Source organism: Ranitomeya imitator, chromosome 5, assembly GCF_032444005.1.
Source record: "Ranitomeya imitator isolate aRanImi1 chromosome 5, aRanImi1.pri, whole genome shotgun sequence".
Taxonomy (NCBI): Eukaryota; Metazoa; Chordata; class Amphibia; order Anura; family Dendrobatidae; genus Ranitomeya; species Ranitomeya imitator.
This window is the reverse complement of record NC_091286.1, coordinates 402,910,107-402,929,780: the sequence shown is the minus strand read 5'-3', so window position 1 is coordinate 402,929,780 and position 19,674 is coordinate 402,910,107. Positions and strand designations below refer to the sequence as shown.

The 19,674-nt window shown below is 48.5% G+C and overlaps 5 pseudogenes; all 5 read right to left on the bottom strand.

Annotated features, from left to right (window-relative positions):
• Positions 1–506: 506 nt before the first annotated feature.
• On the bottom strand, positions 507–718 carry LOC138640144 (U2 spliceosomal RNA; annotated as a pseudogene).
• Positions 719–3,009: 2,291 nt separating this feature from the next.
• Positions 3,010–3,218, bottom strand: LOC138640179 (U2 spliceosomal RNA; annotated as a pseudogene).
• A 1,469-nt stretch (positions 3,219–4,687) lies between these two features.
• LOC138640202 (U2 spliceosomal RNA) lies at positions 4,688–4,899 on the bottom strand (annotated as a pseudogene).
• Positions 4,900–7,655: 2,756 nt separating this feature from the next.
• LOC138640168 (U2 spliceosomal RNA) lies at positions 7,656–7,864 on the bottom strand (annotated as a pseudogene).
• Positions 7,865–15,603: 7,739 nt separating this feature from the next.
• Positions 15,604–15,781, bottom strand: LOC138640260 (U2 spliceosomal RNA; annotated as a pseudogene).
• Positions 15,782–19,674: the final 3,893 nt, after the last annotated feature.

The window sequence follows — 19,674 nt, the reverse complement described above, 5'->3', positions numbered from 1 at the left end:
GCACATTCAAGATCAGCACAGAGACAATGTTTCCTTTCTTTAAATACATATACACCAAATGTAAAAGTCAGTGGTCCCCAAGAGGGAGACAATGTTTTACAAAAGAAATCATGCTGTCACAAACGTGGTATGTATGGCAGAACTACTTCTGGGTTACTTAAATTAAAACACTAAGTACTGATAGCAAGGGGCCTAACTTTGCAGACGATATATTTGCAACACTGTAACAAAGGCCAAATACGTGTCCACATCTTCACACACCGGTTGCAACCAGTAAAGAGAGATTGATTGATTGATTGATTTCATATTGAACGCAATACAATGCTTGACATGCATAGGTGCAAACAATGCGCGCGCAAGATGTTGCAATTGGTCAAGTTAAATCTAGCAAAATGCATTTGGCATCTGAAATGTGCAACTTTGACCCTGAAAAGAATTCACATAATGGGTTAAAACACAACGTGTGCTGATTTCAATTCAATCTGTATTTGGAAGCCGGATCAGAGAAGGAGTGCACTGTTCCCGGAGATACCGCAATAACGGGTCAATGCGTGGAGTGGACAGAGCAAGCTCTTTTTCCATCTCCCTGTCCTAAAAATCCATTTACTATATAGTCTCCAATTAGGAGACGTATCAGATATTAAACTGATAAGAACAGATACTACAATTGATCTTGGGCGGCGGCGACGACGACGATCAATCATAGCCAAAAGGCGATAACCAGAAATGGTTTTGTACTTGCGCCACCCCGAGGCGTGACACTGATCCTTCATCCTAGCCAGAAGGCCAAGAAGCAATAACCAGAAATCGTCTTGCACTTGTGCCGCACCAAGGCCTAACACTGATACCCTTTGGGGAGATGGAGCAAAAGATTGCCCTGAGGAGGACATTTTAGCAAACTGGACGCCTTCACAATGACAGATCTGCTGTATGTTCAAGCTGTGAGCCACTCATTTTTAATCTGCATAACCCCACCTATTGTAACCCTCCCCCCTCTTTGTTCCAATGTGCACTACTTACTGGGTGCCAGGAGGAAGTGTGCAGAGGCAAATTGAAAAAACAAACAAGAGAGCAGCTGTCTTCCCTTAACTCTCCTGATGCCGGGTATAGACTCTGCTGCCTACCTATCACCATGCTGCCCGCCGCTGTTCCAGCAGCAGACTGAAGAGGACTGCCACCGCACTGCTTTTTATAGGCCAAGGGCCCATTGTGACACATGAGGGTTCCAAGCCCATTGTGACACGCGAGGGTTTCGGAGCATAGCCAAGGGCCCATTGTGACACGTGAGGGTTCCAAGCCCATTGTGACACGTGAGGGTTCCAGAGCATGGCCAAGGGCCCATTGTGACACGTGAGGGTTCCAAGCCCATTGTGACACTTGAGGGTTCTGGAGCATAGCCAAGGGCCCATTGTGACACGTAATGGTTCCGGAGCATGGCCAAGGGCCCATTGTGACACATGAGGGTTCCGGAGCATGGCCAAGGGCCCATTGTGACACGTGAGGGTTCCAAGCCCATTGTGACACGCGAGGGTCCCGGAGCATGGCCAAGGGCCCATTGTGACACGCGAGGGTCCCGGAGCATGGCCAAGGGCCCATTGTGACACGTGAGGGTTCCGGAGCATGGCCAAGGGCCCATTGTGACACGTGAGGGTTCCGGAGCATGGCAAAGGGCCCATTGTGACACGTGAGGGCTCTGGAGCATGGCCAAGGGCCCATTGTGACACGTGAGGGTTACAAGCCCATTGTGGCACGCGAGGGTTCCGGAGCATAGCCAAGGGCCCATTGTGGCACGTGAGGGTTCCGGAGCATAGTCAAGGGCCCATTGTGACACGTGAGGGTTCCAAGCCCATTGTGACACGCGAGGGTTCCGGAGCATGGCCAAGGGCCCATTGTGATACGTGAGGGTTCCGGAGCATGGCCAAGGGCCCATTGTGACACATGAGGGTTCCAAGCCCATTGTGACAAGCGAGGGTTCCGGAGCATGGCCAAGGGCCCATTGTAACATGTGAGGGTTCCAAGCCCATTGTGACACGCGAGGGTTCCAGAGCATGGCCAAGGGCCCATTGTGACACGTGAGGGTTCCAAGCACATTGTGACACTTGAGGGTTCTGGAGCATAGCCAAGGGCCCATTGTGACACGTGAGGGTTCCGGAGCATGGCCAAGGGCCCATTGTGACACGTGAGGGTTCCGGAGCATGGCCAAGGGCCCATTGTGACACGTGAGGGTTCCAAGCCCATTGTGACACGTGAGGGTTCCGGAGCATGGCCAAGGGCCCATTGTGACATGAGAGGGTTCCGGAGCATTGGCCAAGGGCCCATTGTGACACGAGAGGGTTCCGGAGCATGGCCAAGGGCCCATTGTGACACGTGAGGGTTACAAGCCCATTGTGACACGCGAGGGTTCCGGAGCATGGCCAAGGGCCCATTGTGACACGTGAGGGTTCCGAAGCATGGCCAATGGCCCATTGTGACACGTGAGGGTTCCGCGTGCAGATTCTATCTAATGCAGGCAGCGCATCTGGTTGCCAGAAAGCATTAGAATACTCACACAGGTGGAGATAGGCAGCGTATTCAAGATCAGCACAGAGACAATGTTTCCTTTCTTTAAATACATATACACCAAAAGTAAAAGTCAGTGGTCCCCAAGAGGGAGACAATGTTTTACAAAAGAAATCATGCTGTCACAAATGTGGTATGTATGGCAGAACTACTTCTGTGTTACTTAAATTAAAACACTAAGTACTGATAGCAAGGGGCCTAACTTTGCAGACGATATATTTGCAACACTGTAACAAAGGCCAAAAACATGTCCACATCTTCACACATCGGTTGCAACCAGTAAAGAGAGATTGATTGATTGATTGATTGATAGATTTCATATTGAACGCAATACAATGCTTGACATGCATAGGTGCAAACAATGCGCACGCAAGATGTTGCAATTGGTCAAGATAAATCTAGCAAAATGCATTTGGCATCTGAAATCTGTTTTTGGAAGCCGGATCAGAGAAGGAGTGCACTGTTCCCGGAGATACCGCAATAACGGGTCAATGCATGGAGAGGACGGAGCAAGCTCTTTTTCCATCTCCCTGTCCTAAAAATCCATTTACTATATGGTCTCCAATTAGGAGACGTATCAGATATTACACTGATAAGAACAGATACTACAATTGATCTTGGGCGGCGGCGACGACGATCAATCATAGCCAAAAGGCGATAATCAGAACTGGTTTTGTACTTGTGCCGCCCCGAGGCCTGACGCTGATCATTCATCCTAGCCAGAAGGCCAAGAGGCAATAACCAGAAATCGTCTTGCACTTGTGCCGCACCAAGGCCTAACACTGATACCCTTTGGGGAGATGGAGCAAAAGATTGCCCTGAGGAGGACATTTTAGCAAACCGGACGCCTTCATAATGACAAATCTGCTGTATGTTCAAGCTCTGAGCCACTCGTTTTAATCTGCATAACCCCACCTATTGTAACCCTCCCCCCTCTTTGTTCCAATGTGCACTACTTACTGAGTGCCAGGAGGAGGTGTGCGAGAGGCAAATTGAAAAAAACAAACAAGAGAGCAACTGTCTTCCCTTAGCTCTCCTGATGCCGGGTATAAACTCTGCTGCCTACCTATCACCATGCTGCCCGCCGCTGTTCCAGCAGCAGACTGAAGAGGACTACCACCGCACTGCTTTTTATAGGCCAAAGGCCCATTGTGACACATGAGGGTTCCAAGCCCATTGTGACATGCGAGGGTTCCAGAGCATAGCCAAGGACCCATTGTGACACGTTAGAGTTCCGGAGCATGGCCAAGGGCCCATTGTGACACGTGAGTGTTCCAAGCCCATTGTGACACGCGAGGGTCCCGGAGCATGGCCAAGGGCCCATTGTGAAACGGGAGGGTTCCGGAGCATGGCCAAGGGCCCATTGTGACACGTGAGGGTTCCGGAGCATGGCCAAGGGCCCATTGTGACAAGTGAGGGTTCCAAGCCCATTGTGACACGCGAGGGTTCCGGAGCATGGCCAAGGGCCCATTGTGACACGTGTGGGTTCCGAAGCATGGCCAATGGCCCATTGCGACACGTGAGGGTTCCGCGTGCAGATTCTATCTAATGCAGGCAGCGCACCTGGTTGCCAGAAAGCATTAGAATACTCACACAGGTGGAGATAGGCAGCGTATTCAAGATCAGCACAGAGACAATGTTTCCTTTCTTTAAATACATATACACCAAATGTAAAAGTCAGTGGTCCCCAAGAGGGAGACAATGTTTTACAAAAGAAATCATGCTGTCACAAACGTGGTATGTATGGCAGAACTACTTCTGGGTTACTTAAATTAAAACACTAAGTACTGATAGCAAGGGGCCTAACTTTGCATACGATATATTTGCAACACTGTAACAAAGGCCAAATACGTGTCCACATCTTTACACACCGGTTGCAACCAGTAAAGAGAGATTGATTGATTGATTGATTGATTGATAGATTTCATATTGAACGCAATACAATGCTTGACATGCATTTGTGCAAACAATGCGTGCGCAAAATGTTGCAATTGGTCAAGTTAAATCTAGCAAAATGCATTTGGCATCTGAAATGTGCAACTTTGACCCTGAAAAGAATTCACATAATGGGTTAAAACACAACGTGTGCTGATTTCAATTCAATCTGTATTTGGAAGCTGGATCAGAGAAGGAATGCACTGTTCCCGGAGATACCGCAATAACGGGTCAATGCATGGAGAGGACAGAGCAAGCTCTTTTTCCATCTCCCTGTCCTAAAAATCCATTTACTATATGGTCTCCAATTAGGAGACGTAGCAGATATTAAACTGATAAGAACAGATACTACAATTGATCTTGGGCAGCGGCGATGACGACGATCAATCATAGCCAAAAGGCGATAACCAGAAATGGTTTTGTATTTGTGCCGCCCCGAGGCCTCACACTGATCCTTCATCCTAGCCAGAAGGCCAAGAAGCAATAACCAGAAATCGTCTTGCACTTGTGCCGCACCAAGACCTATCACTGACACCCGTTGGGGAGATGTATCAAAAGATTGCCCTGAAAAGGACATTTTAGCAAACCGGACGCCTTCACAATGACAAATCTGCTGAATGTTCAAGCTGTGAGCCACTCGTTTTACTATCATCTTACTATCACAAGAGAAGATAGTATTCTGCTACAGATGGATCTGGATAAGTTGGAAACTTGGGCTGAAAGGTGGCAGATGAGGTTTAACAATGATAAATGTAAGGTTATACACATGGGAAGAAGGAATCAATATCACCATTACACACTGAACGGGAAACCACTGGGTAAATCTGACAGGGAGAAGGACTTGGGGATCCTAGTTAATGATAAACTTACCTGGAGCAGCCAGTGCCAGGCAGCAGCTGCCAAGGCAAACAGGATCATGGGGTGCATTAAAAGAGGTCTGGATACACATGATGAGAGCATTATACTGCCTCTGTACAAATCCCTAGTTAGACCGCACATGGAGTACTGTGTCCAGTTTTGGGCACCGGTGCTCAGGAAGGATATAATGGAACTAGAGAGAGTACAAAGGAGGGCAACAAAATTAATAAAGGGGATGGGAGAACTACAATACCCAGATAGATTAGCGAAATTAGGATTATTTAGTCTAGAAAAAAGACGACTGAGGGGCGATCTAATAACCATGTATAAGTATATAAGGGGACAATACAAATATCTCGCTGAGGATCTGTTTATACCAAGGAAGGTGACGGGCACAAGGGGGCATTCTTTGCGTCTGGAGGAGAGAAGGTTTTTCCACCAACATAGAAGAGGATTCTTTACTGTTAGGGCAGTGAGAATCTGGAATTGCTTGCCTGAGGAGGTGGTGATGGCAAAATCAGTCGAGGGGTTCAAGAGAGGCCTGGATGTCTTCCTGGAGCAGAACAATATTGTATCATACAATTATTAGGTTCTGTAGAAGGACGTAGATCTGGGGATTTATTATGATGGAATATAGGCTGAACTGGATGGACAAATGTCTTTTTTCGGCCTTACTAACTATGTTACTATGTTACTATGTTTTTAATCTGCATAACCCCACCTATTGTAACCCTCCCCCCTCTTTGTTCCAATGTGCACTACTTACTGAGTGTCAGGAGGAGGTGTGCGAGAGGCAAATTGAAAAAGCAAACAAGAGAGCAGCTGTCTTCCCTTAGCTCTCCTGATGCCGGGTATAGACTCTGCTGCCTACCTATCACCATGCTTCCCGCCGCTATTCCAGCAGCAGACTGAAGAGGACTGCCACCGCAATGCTTTTTATAGGCCAAGGGCCCATTGTGACACATGAGGGTTCCAAGCCCATTGTGACACGCGAGGGTTCCAGAGCATAGCCAAGGACCCATTGTGACACGTTAGAGTTCCGGAGCATGGCCAAGGGCCCATTGTGACACGTGAGGGTTCCAAGCCCATTGTGACACGCGAGGGTCCCGGAGCATGGCCAAGGGCCCATTGTGAAACGGGAGGGTTCCGGAGCATGGCCAAGGGCCCATTGTGACACGTGAGGGTTCCGGAGCATGGCCAAGGGCCCATTGTGACAAGTGAGGGTTCCAAGCCCATTGTGACACGCGAGGGTTCCGGAGCATGGCCAAGGGCCCATTGTGACACGTGTGGGTTCCGAAGCATGGCCAATGGCCCATTGCGACACGTGAGGGTTCCGCGTGCAGATTCTATCTAATGCAGGCAGCGCACCTGGTTGCCAGAAAGCATTAGAATACTCACACAGGTGGAGATAGGCAGCGTATTCAAGATCAGCACAGAGACAATGTTTCCTTTCTTTAAATACATATACACCAAATGTAAAAGTCAGTGGTCCCCAAGAGGGAGACAATGTTTTACAAAAGAAATCATGCTGTCACAAACGTGGTATGTATGGCAGAACTACTTATGGGTTACTTAAATTAAAACACCAAGTACTGATAGCAAGGGGCCTAACTTTGCAGACGATATATTTGCAACACTGTAAGGGTATGTGCACACGTCAGGATTTTTAGCGTTTTTTTTGCGGAATTTCGCCATAAAAACGCTATAAATCTGGTAAAAAAACGCTAACATTATGCATCCTATCTTTTAGAATGCATTCCGCATTTTTTGTGCATATGTTAGCGTTTTTTCTGCAAAAAAAACGCATACCGCAAAAAATCTGGACATGCTCTATCTTTTTCCGGATTTTCTGCGGATTTCCTATCAAAAAGGACATTCCGGAAAATAAAATAAAAAAACGCTAAAAATCCGCAAAATTTCCGCACAAAAAACGCGCAAATTCCGCGCGAAAAAAGCACGCGGATTTCTGGCAGAATTCTCAGGATTTTGCCAGGAAAAAATCCTGACGTGTGCACATACCCTAACAAAGGCCAAATACGTGTCTACATCATCACACACCGGTTGCAACCAGTAAAGAGAGATTGATTGATTGATAGATTTCATATTGAACGCAATACAATGCTTGACATGCATAGGTGCAAACAATGCGCGCGCAAGATGTTGCAATTGGTCAAGTTAAATCTAGCAAAATGCATTTGGCATCTGAAATGTGCAACTTTGACCCTGAAAAGAATTCACATAATAGGTTAAAACACAACGTGTGCTGATTTCAATTCAATCTGTATTTGGAATTCGGATCAGGGAAGGAGTGCACTGTTCCCGGAGATACCGCAATAACGGGTCAATGCGTGGAGTGGACAGAGCAAGCTCTTTTTCCATCTCCCTGTCCTAAAAATCCATTTACTATACGGTCTCCAATTAGGAGACGTATCAGATATTAAACTGATAAGAACAGATACTACAATTGATCTTGGGCGGCGGCGACGACGATCAATCATAGCCAAAAGGCGATAACCAGAAATGGTTTTGTATTTGTGCCGCCCCGAGGCCTGACACTGATCCTTCATCCTAGCCAGAAGGCCAAGAAGCAATAACCAGAAATTGTCTTGCACTTATGCCGCACCAAGGCCTAACACTGATACCCTTTGGGGAGATTAAGTTAAGGTTCCGGAGCATGGCCAAGGGCCCATTGTGACACGTGAGGTTTCCAAGCCCATTGTGACACGCGAGTGTCCCGGAGCATAGCCAAGGGCCCATTGTGACACGTGAGGGTTCCGAAGCATGGCCAAGGGCCGATTGTGACACGTGAGGGTTCCAAGCCCATTGTTACACGCGAGGGTTGCGGAGCATGGCCAAGGGCCCATTGTGACACGTGAGGGTTCCGAAGCATGGCCAAGGGCCCATTGTGACACGTGAGGGTTCCGTGCGCAGATTCTATCTAATGCAGGCAGCGCACCTGGTTGCCAGAAAGCATTAGAATACTCACACAGGTGGAGATAGGCAGCGTATTCAAGATCAGCACAGAGACAATGTTTACTTTCTTTAAATACATATACACCAAATGTAAGGCCATGTGCACATGTTCAGGTTTTAAAAACTCATTAAAAACGCATACATTATGCATTCTATCATTTAGAATGCATTCTGCATGTTTTGTGCACATGGATGCGTTTTTTACCGCGAAAAAAACGCAGCGCGGTAAAAAAAATTAGCATGTTCATTATTTTTGCGGATTTTCTGCGTTTTTCCCACAATTCTATGCATTTGGGAAAAAACGCACAAAAAACGCATCAAAAACGCGTCAAAATAGCGGTAAAAACGCATGCGGATTTCTGGCAGAAATGTCTGGTTTTCGTCAGGAAAATTTCTGCAAGAAATCCTGACGTGTGCACATACCCTAAAAGTCAGTGGTCCCCAAGAGGGAGACAATGTTTTACAAAAGACATCATGCTGTCACAAACGTGGTATGTACGGCAGAACTACTTCTGGGTTACTTAAATTAAAACACTAAGTACTGATAGCAAGGGGCCTAACTTTGCAGACGATATATTTGCAACACTGTAACAAAGGCCAAATACGTGTCCACATCTTCACACACCGGTTGCAACCAGTAAAGAGAGATTGATTGATTGATTGATTGATTGATTGATTGATAGATTTCATATTGAACGCAATACAATGCTTGACATGCATAGGTGCAAACAATGCGCACGCAAAATGTTGCAATTGGTCAAGTTAAATCTAGCTAAATGCATTTGACATTTGAAATGCGCAACTTTGACCCTGAAAAGAATTCACATAATGGGTTAAAACACAACGTGTGCTGATTTCAATTCAATTTGTATTTGGAAGCCGGATCAGAGATGGAGTCCACTGTTCCCAGAGATACCGCAATAAAGAGCAGGCCGGAGCGAGCCGTCCCATCCCCCCGCAGACGGCGTACGTGCAGGCCGTCATGACAGGGGTTTGGGAGGGAGAATTAGGAGAGGAAAGGGTTAATTTGGGGAGGAGGGAGTATATGCATGAGGCAGGGGTTATAAGGAGGGGGTGGGGTGGGGCTTACCAGTTCCCGCTCTGGAGCAGCAAGAAGATAGCAGACTGCCATGTCCGGAATAGATGGGATCCTGCAGCAGCTGCGGGCGGCAGCGGAGAGCCAGCCTCCAGGCTGGTTAGAGGCCCAGGTCTCCGGTATACTGGGCGGCGGCAGCGGCGGTGGTAGCGGCAGCGGAGGAGCGCAGACGGCGGCCACCAGTGAGCGGCGCTCCCGGCGCGTGCGGCCCCCACAACGGCTGTCCCCGGATCCGATTAGGCCGCAGCGACGGCGAAGGAGCCCCTCCATCGACCCTCCGGACCGTGTGCCTGCCGGTAAGCGTCCCAGCAGGGCCCGGTCCGGGAGGTGTGCACAAGCGGCGAGGGGGCCTGCGGCGGTAGTGAGGCCCGCTTCATCAGCTCAGGGGGCGGGGCCTTCTCGCGCTAGAGCGCCGATTACCAGCGATGTCACGGGGGGGCGCCGCAGCGTGGCGGCGGCCGGGCGTCCTGCTCCTGCTGCTACAGTGAGTCGGCGAGGGAGAGCCGGTCATACAGCGGTCGGCAGCACCGCTTCGTCCCCGGTGCGGCCGGGCCCGTCCAGGACGCCAAGTACATCAGCCGGATCACAAGGGGGAGCCAGAGGGAGTACGGGCCGGGCGTCCCCGGGGCATGGATCGGGCGGTGGGCCAGTACCGGGCAGTCCTTCTTATCGGGCCGCATCGGGATCTTCAGCGTCGGGCCGAGACGGGGCCGCATCCTCTCGTTCATCATCTCGGGGTGAGACGCAGCCTCGCGGGCAGAGTGGACCAGGAGCCGAGGACAACAGGACACAGACGACGCCTGCGGCTGGGGGGACTGCAGTTCCTCTGCAGCCTGGTGAGCAAGATTCTATGTCTGTTTTGTCTCCAACACGATTATATTTCCCGGGGGTAGGGGCTAGTCAGACAAGTGGGGTAGGGGCTATGGGGGAGCAGGGGGGGACTCGGTCGGTTTCGGGGAACGAAGGGGTTGGCGAATTATTGTTGAGCGTTCGGGAGTTGCTCGCGAGGTTGGGTGAGGTTAGGTCGGTGCCGTCCCCGTTGGCCGCGTGGGTTGGTTCTACAGATGTGTGTGCCGGGGCATCTGGGGAGGGTGCATTGGCACCCAGCAGTTCAAGTGTCCCGGTGTCGGTGTCGGTACAAACTGAGAAGGAGAAGGAAGGCGGGATCCGTTTAGACGACAAAGCTCGGGGGGAGGTTTACGTCTGTTTTGAGGGGCCGCTGGGGGCCCATTTGAAGAAGGAAGGGAGAAAATATGGAAAGATGAGTATGTGGAAATTTTTTCGCTTCTTCCTTTGGAAAAGTTCAATTTAGATAAGAACAAAAAGGAGGACAGTAAGAAGGAGGACGAGGAAAAAAGGAGGTGGCGCCTTATCCCGCAGACGTTTGTGAACTGGTTGCAAGCGTTTGCAATTTTAGCGAGTGTAGTTGGTGAAAAGGCGCCAGAAAATTGTTCGGCGCTTTTTTGTTATATGGATTCGATAGGGGAGGCGCACAGAGCGTACGGGGGCCAGGCCTGGCTCTGGTACGATGAGCAATTTAGGCAGCGGAAGGCAGTTCGTCCGTCGATCCGGTGGGATCAGAAGGACATTGGTTTATGGTTGCGGGTGATGGCGCCCACAAAGTTTGGCCACTCCTTTCAGGGGGGGGCCGGAAATGCCGGCCAGACCGCAGCACAAGGTAGTGCGGGAACAGGTAGTCAGTCTGGCCAAGCGAGTCAGAAGCACGGCTTGTGCTGGCAGTTTAATGACGGCCAGTGCAAATTTGGGGCCACCTGTAAATTCAAGCACGTGTGCTCGCATTGCAGTGGATCCTCCCATGGGGCAGCAAAGTGCTTCAAAAAGAAGGTTAAGCCAGACGGTAATTCAAAAGGGGGCGACGCCAGTGAGGCTGGACGTGATGGCCCCCTTTCTAGATAGGTTTCCAGATAGGCCGAAAGCGGAGTTGTTGTTTTTGGGCTTTCGGGATGGTTTTCAAATACCTGCACCTACTTTTAGTATTCCGCAAGTTGTAAGGAATCTGAAGTCGGCAATGTTACACACGGCGGTCGTGTCGGAAAAGTTGAGCAAGGAAGTGGCGTTGGGCAGGATGTCTGGCCCTTTCCCCGCGCCACCCATTGAAGATTTGGTTATTTCTCCGTTGGGTGTGGTTCCTAAGAAGGAGCCTAACAAGTTTAGGCTAATTCATCATTTGTCTTACCCTAAAGGGCGGTCTGTGAATGATGGTATAGATCCGGAGCTTGGTTCTGTGGTTTATACGTCTTTTGATGAGGCTACTCGTTTGGTGCGCAGATGCGGCAGGGGTGCGTTATTGGCCAAGACAGATATCGAGTCGGCGTTTCGGTTACTGCCTGTCCATCCGGACAGTGTTAGACTGTTGGGTTGTTATTGGGACCAAGGGTTTTATGTTGACAGATGTTTGCCGATGGGTTGTTCGTTGTCTTGCGCATATTTTGAGGCTTTTAGTTCGTTTTTGGAGTGGGTCGTGCGGGATGTGTCTGGTTTGGGTGACATCATCCACTATTTGGATGACTTTTTGTGCATCGGGCCGGCTCAGTCTGGTTGTTGTGAAATGGCGTTACGAACAATGATTTGGGTGGCCGGGCGGTTCGGTGTTCCGCTGGCGCCAGGTAAAACTGAGGGGCCCAGTACGTGTATTTCATTTCTGGGCATCGTCATTGATTCAGTCGCATGGGAGTTTCGGTTACCCGAGGATAAGGTGCTCGGTTTGAGAAGCGAGGTGGCTCGAGCGCGTCGCTTGAAGAAGTTGCCGTTGCGGGAAGTTCAGTCTCTTCTTGGCAAGTTGAACTTTGCGTGCAGAATTATCCCAATGGGGAGAGTGTTTTCTCGGAGGCTGGCAGGTGCTACAGCAGGGGTGAAGTCCCCCCATCATTTTGTGCGCTTGTCTAGTGAGCACAAAGCTGATCTGGAGGTGTGGGACAGCTTTTTGTCGCGGTACAACGGCCGATCGCTTCTGATGGAGGAAGTGGTTGGTAACCATGACTTGGATTTGTTTACGGACGCGTCAGGTGGGATCGGTTTTGGCGCCTTTTTTGGAGGGCGGTGGTGTGCCTCAAGGTGGCCAGACGACTGGTTCGGTTCCGGGCTGGTAAAAAATGTGACCTTATTGGAGATTTTTCCTATTTTGGTGGCTGTTCATTTGTGGAAAGAAGATTTGCGCAATCGCAGGGTATGGTTCAATTGTGATAACATGGCAGTCGTTTGTGTGATCAACAGTTTGACGGCGTCGTCCCCCCCAGTCATTCGGGTGTTGCGTCAGTTAGTGTTGTTCTGCATGTCTATCAATGCGCATGTTTCGGCAATTCATGTGCCCGGTGTGGAGAACTCCATCGCTGACTCTTTGTCTCGGTTTCAGTGGGAGCGTTTCCGTGCTTTGGCTCCGGAGGCGGAGGAGACGGGTCGGGACTGCCCTCAGGAACTGTGGAACGTGGTATCCGGGCTGCAGGACCTTTGATTCAGGCGTCTTTGGCACCCAGCACTTGGGCAGCATACCGGACGGTGTGGTGTGATTGGGAGACCTGGTTGGTGTCTTGTGGGGTGGATAACATGGGTGAGGATTATGTTGGGGCCCTGTTATTGTGGTTGAGACGGGGTGCTGATGACGGATGGTCGGCATCAAAAGTGGAGAGGATTCGGTCGGCATTGGCGTTTGGTTTTCAGCTTAGAGGTTTACGGGATATAACAAAGTTGTTTGTAGTGAGACAGGCGATGAAGGGCGTCAGAAGGAAGGTGGGAAAGGGCGATCTAAGGCGCCCGATTTCCTTTAGCTTGTTGGAACGAGTAGGTGCAAAACTCAGTGAGATTTGCACATCGGACTTTGAGGTGGCTCTGTTTCGTTTGGCATTTTCTTTGGCATTTTTTGGCGCGCTGCGGGTGAGCGAGATCGTGTCGCCTAGCACCTATGCGCAGGGGGGGCTTTGGGCCAGGGATGTGGTGCTTACCGAAAGGGGGTTACAATTTTGGTTGCGTAGATCGAAGACTGATCAGGAGGGTAGAGGAAAACGTGTGGTTTTGGGCGCTGTTGTGGGTTCGCTTATGTGTCCCGTTAGTTGTTGGGAGGCTTTTAGTTGTTTTCAGCCCCCAAAAGAGGGTCCTTTGTTGTGTCACGAAAATGGGTCCTTTTTGTCCAAGTTTCAGTTTGTGGCAGTGCTTAGACGAGCCCTGGGGGAGTTGGGTTTGGATGCTTCCCGTTTTGCCTCTCACTCCTTCCGAATTGGGGCTGCGACTGAGGCGGCGTTGGGTGGTTTAGCACCGGAAGTGGTGCAACGGATTGGGAGATGGGAGTCGAAGCGTTACAGGAGTTACGTGAGACCTTAAGTAAGGATGAAAGGGAGGATTGGGGTGTTTTGTTATGTTGTTTGTTTTTGTAGTACGGTTGTGGATTTTAGTTGTTATGTATTTTCAGGTTCCAATCCCCTGTTGATCTGGATAGTCGGTCACTCGTACGTGTACTGGGGCGCGAGACGGGCGGACGTTCGGAGGGACGGTCGGCAGCTCGGGTTCTCCAAAGAGGTGGCCGTGGTCAGATGGCTGGGTTTTCGGGGATTGGGCTGGAACGCGGTTTTGAAGGAAGTGCATAACAATGCTCGTTTAGACAAATTCCCGGACATTCTGGTCTTGCACGTTGGAGGGAACGATTTGGGGATTCGCCCTTGTAGGGAACTGATCCGAGATATAAAGCATGACCTTCGCAGATTATGGGCGTCCTTTGGGAATGTGTTGGTTGTATGGTCGGACATTGTTCCGAGGAGGTGTTGGAGGCACGCCAGATCGGCGGACAAGGTCAACAAGGCCAGGATCAAGGTTAATCGGACGGTCGCCAAGTTTGTGGTGAAGAATGGAGGTCTGTTTGTCCGTCATCTGGAGCTGGAACAGGGTGGGGGGGATTTCCTCCTGGGTGATGGTGTTCACTTGAACGCTGTGGGCACTGACTTGTGGGCTTTGGGTCTACAGACCGGTATTGAAAGGGCAATAGCGGTGAAGTGTGGTGGGGTCTCGGGTATTTAAGGTTTTCAAATACCCTCGTTGTGGCGGTGGGAGGGGTCCTTGGAGTTGGTGATAAATTGGCCTGGGGGATCCGTCGGGGTACGGATCCTTCAGTGGGTGTAAACTTGGTTTTCGGGTCTGGTGGTTCGGGGGGGGATCTTGGCAACGGTGGGCCGGATCCCCAGGTTAAAAGTGGACATGGTTAACCCTTCGGGGTATTTTGGTGCTTCCGAGCCTGGATGGTTACGGCTGGGAGTAAATACATGGTTTGTTTCTGTCCACTCCCTGTTATGGTTGACCACCAGTTTGGAGCTTCAAGGACTCCTCCCTACGTTATTATTCTTGTTGTATGTTTATAATAAAGGCCACTGTGGCCATTTATAATCCAAGCTCAGAGTCTGTCGTTATTTGGGGGAGTTAGAATACCTAAAGTTAAGGTATAGAAAAGGGGTGTCATCCCTTCGAAGGATCGACCAATAGCAATGTCAAGAGCAGGCCGGAGCGAGCCGTCCCATCCCCCCGCAGACGGCGTACGTGCAGGCCGTCATGACAGGGGTTTGGGAGGGAGAATTAGGAGAGGAAAGGGTTAATTTGGGGAGGAGGGAGTATATGCATGAGGCAGGGGTTATAAGGAGGGGGTGGGGTGGGGCTTACCAGTTCCCGCTCTGGAGCAGCAAGAAGATCCCGCCCGCCCGCCCTAATTTTTCGTGTTTTGCTTTGTTGCGTTTTTGGGTAATTGCTGGGTCGTGGTGGCCTGAGGCGGTGGGAGGGGTCCTTGGAGTTGGTGATAAATTGGCCTGGGGGATCCGTCGGGGTACGGATCCTTCAGTGGGTGTAAACTTGGTTTTCGGGTCTGGTGGTTCGGGGGGGGATCTTGGCAACGGTGGGCCGGATCCCCAGGTTAAAAGTGGACATGGTTAACCCTTCGGGGTATTTTGGTGCTTCCGAGCCTGGATGGTTACGGCTGGGAGTAAATACATGGTTTGTTTCTGTCCACTCCCTGTTATGGTTGACCACCAGTTTGGAGCTTCAAGGACTCCTCCCTACGTTATTATTCTTGTTGTATGTTTATAATAAAGGCCACTGTGGCCATTTATAATCCAAGCTCAGAGTCTGTCGTTATTTGGGGGAGTTAGAATACCTAAAGTTAAGGTATAGAAAAGGGGTGTCATCCCTTCGAAGGATCGACCAATAGCAATGTCACGGGTTAATGTGTGGAGTGGACAGAGCAAGCTCTTTTCCATCTCCCTGTCCTAAAAATCCATTTACTATACGGTCTCCAATTAGGAGACGTATCAGATATTAAACTGATAAGAACAGATACTACAATTGATCTTGGGTGGCGGCGACGACGATCAATCATAGCCAAACAACCAAAAAAACACCTTTTTAGTCTTCCAAATTCCCTCTGCATCCACCTCCCCTCTCCTCCTCTGATCACACACAAAGCAAAAATACAATTTTCCCAAAATAATTTTTATACAATTTTTAACCACAATATCATTCCTTTTAAACACATACATATTCCTCACATCCCACAATACCTCTTTTATACATGCCATCATCAACCACAATACTCTCTCCTTTTCCCACATACCCAATCCAAATATAAAAAGCTCAAAAGACAACAGATTCACCTCACACAGCTCCTTACACAAACAACCCAGACCTGCAATCACACTTCTAGCATACTGACAATCCCAAAACAAATGCACCACACTCTCACTCCCACCACATCCACTCCTCGGACACTTCTCACTCCTCACTAAACCCCGATTTTCAGAAACTCCCTCACCGGCAACAGCCCATGCAATGACTGCCATACAATCTCACTCTGCCTATTTGTCATACCATTCATACGTACCTTCTTCCATACTTTCTGCACATCATCCCCTCTAACCATTTTAAGATCTGGCAAGGACAGCCTGTGAGCTCGTCCAACAATAATGTCACATTCCATCTCTCTACACTCAATCATCTTATATACAGCTCTCTTCTTCTCTAACAATCTCACATCCACATCACACAGTTCATACTTCACTAAAAATTTGTAAACCCACACATACCACACAGGAACCTCAAAAGCCACTGGGCTCCTAAGATCTCTTTCACGCCATTTCGAACGAAACAAGAAATTTCCAAACAGAAACCTGCACATACATGCATACTTCCCATCCATCCTAATCACACCTAGTACAAACACCATAATATTTACGCCCAAAAATACATTCAAATTTGGGAAACCCAGTCCCCCCTTATCCAAACTCTTCATAACAATCTCTCTCCTTGCACGATCCATACATGAACCCCCCAAAAAACAAGCAAAACCCTATTTAATCTTCTAATACAAGGGTGTCAAACTGCATTCCTCGAGGGCCGCAAACCATGCATATTTTCAAGATTTCCTTAGCTTTGCACAATTTGCTGTAATCATTATGTGTGTAGGTGATTAAATTATCACCTGTGCAGTACAAGGAAATCCTGAAAACATGACCTGTCTGCAGCCCTTGAGGAATGCAGTTTGACACCTCTGTTCTAATACACATGTAGCTTGGTGGAAAAACCATCGCAACATACAAAAAAAAAAATAGGTAACACAACACTCTTAATAACTAAAATTTTACCAAAAAAACGTAAGATCCCTCAAACTCCAAAAATTTAACTTACGCTCCACTCTCTTTCTCACATCCACCCAGCTTTCCTCTCCATCCAATTTCTCTGAAAATTTCACCCCCAAACCTTTATTGATCCACTCACCACATTCACTCCAGCATCATCGCTCAGACTCCTCCCCCCAAAATTCTTACACTCACTCTTCTCCCAATTCACTTTAAAAGCAGATGCTCCACAAAAAATAGAAACCAAAAACTCCACACGCCGTACTGAACACTCTGAATCACACAGCACACACACATCATCCATATAGCCACTCATCTTCCACTCTCTCCCCCCACCCCCCGGTACTTGCACACCCCGAATCACCTTATCTTTTCTTAACAGACATAACAAAGGCTCAATTGCGCAAATAAATACGATAGGGGACAAAGGGCACCCCTGCCGAACACCCGAAAATGCATTTACTCTCCTCCCCACATTTCCATTCAACAACACACAACTATAAATGTTCTTATACAAACTTCTCACTCTCTCAACATACTCAGAAGGAAAACCCATCTTCACCAACACACTAAACAGAAAACCATGCGACAATTTATCATACGCCTTCTCAAAATCCAAACTCAACACATACACCCCCTTCTTACGATTCATGCAGTCCCACAAACAATCTCTCAACATACACAAACTTCCATGTATTCGTCTTTCTAACAAAAAATCATTCACTTTTTTCACTTTCACTAAATCTTCACTCACATCCATCCCTCCCGCCCTCAATTTATACAACACACTCAGTCTTGCATTTAAAAAAACCAAACCTTTCTCTCTTTGTAGCCGCACACTTGTACCTGAGTTTTTTTTTTTTAAAACTCTTGGTTTTCCATTTAACCCAATCCCACCATTCATACACACTTCTGAAATCACTCCTGCACCCACACCATTCTGCATAATGTCTTTCATACTCCTCTCTCACACCCCCTCCTTCCAGCAAACTCACATTCAACTTCCACACACCTTTCCCAGCCACCTCATTAACATGCAGATCCAATTCACACTTCATACACACATGATCCGAAAAAAACACACTCTCCTGTGCATAACCAACAGGAATCAGATTTTTTGAAACAAAACAATAGTCCAATCTACACGCCACCCTCCCACTGTCAGAAAAAAACGTATTTAACAACGGAATTATCTTGCATGCATGCTGCATATCCTTTAAACCAAAATCACTCACCATATCCATTAACACTTTCCCTGACACATCCACATTCACACTTCCCACATCACAGTTCATATCTCCCACTATCACAACAGGCACTCTTCCTGGAATAAAAAACTTAATTTTTTTTCAAATAAAACTTTACGCTCCTGTTTTTTCACAGGCGCATACACATTAATAACACAAAAACGAACATTTCTAAACTCAAAATTTGCCAACACACACCTCCCAACCTCAATCACCATATAGTCACACAAACTCACATCATTTCCCTTCACCAAAAAACCCACACCATCATTTTTATTACAGGCACTCCCTGACCACACAGATGCACCATGAGGCCATTCACTTCCCTTCACACCATCCACAATCCCACACTCCTGCAAACAAAAAATTCCTGCATTTTGAGTTGCAAAAAAATCCAAAATGGCCTATTTTTAAAGACCCTCACATTTTGTGATATGATTACAAAACCCATAACATACACGGAAACTAAAATAAAAACAACCTACAAACAGGACATTTTACAACTTATATGAAAAACATAAAAAAAAACAAAAAACATTTTTAAAGGCAAATGCTATATACAAGAACACCTAGCTACTGAAATAATAGCACATAACTAAGCAGTATCGCTACTGTCCTCCTCCACCATCTGCGCCAAAGAGCTTTCAGAGCCGCTGACCTCCATACACTCCTCCAGACGCGTCTTCTTCTGCCCAACCTTCCTCTTGGGCACTCCTCCTTCAGGAACCTCAAAGTCACGGATTTCCCCACCACCCTCCCTGGGACACTTTCGACCTCCAGGCTCCTCTTGTGAGGAAAAAACACCAATGTTTCTTGGGTCAGAATCAGGAATCAAACACTCAGCCATCTCCTCCGCCTCAGAAATATCAAAGTCCATCAATAAGCTTATCTCCTCTGCTTTGGTAACTGGGGCCTCTTTTTTTTATTTTTATTTTTTATTAACCATTGCACGCTCTTCACGCTTTGCGACTCTCCAGAATTCCTTGTCCTCCTGCTGCTCCCTCCTCCTCTCAGCCTCCTTATCCTCCTGCCATCTATCCCGCCGTCTCTCAACCATAGAGGGCGGAATTACCGCAGCGCTTTGTTGCGCAGAAGCCTTGCTTTCCTCCAGCTTCCTCTCCTCCTCCCGTTTCTTGACCTCCTCATCTCTCTTTTTTTCCCTCCTCCTGCCTAAACTCCTCCTCGCGTTTCTTTTCTTCCTCCTCCCGCCTCTCCTCCTCTCTAGTTGGCCTCCACGATCCACCATATGGACAGTCCTTATACAGGTGCCCTATATTACCACACCGGTCACATTCACGTGGCATCGGACACTGAGCCGCCGCATGGCCTTCTCTTTTGCAGTTATGGCAAACCAGGTTCTTATCACACATGCTCTGCAAGTGCC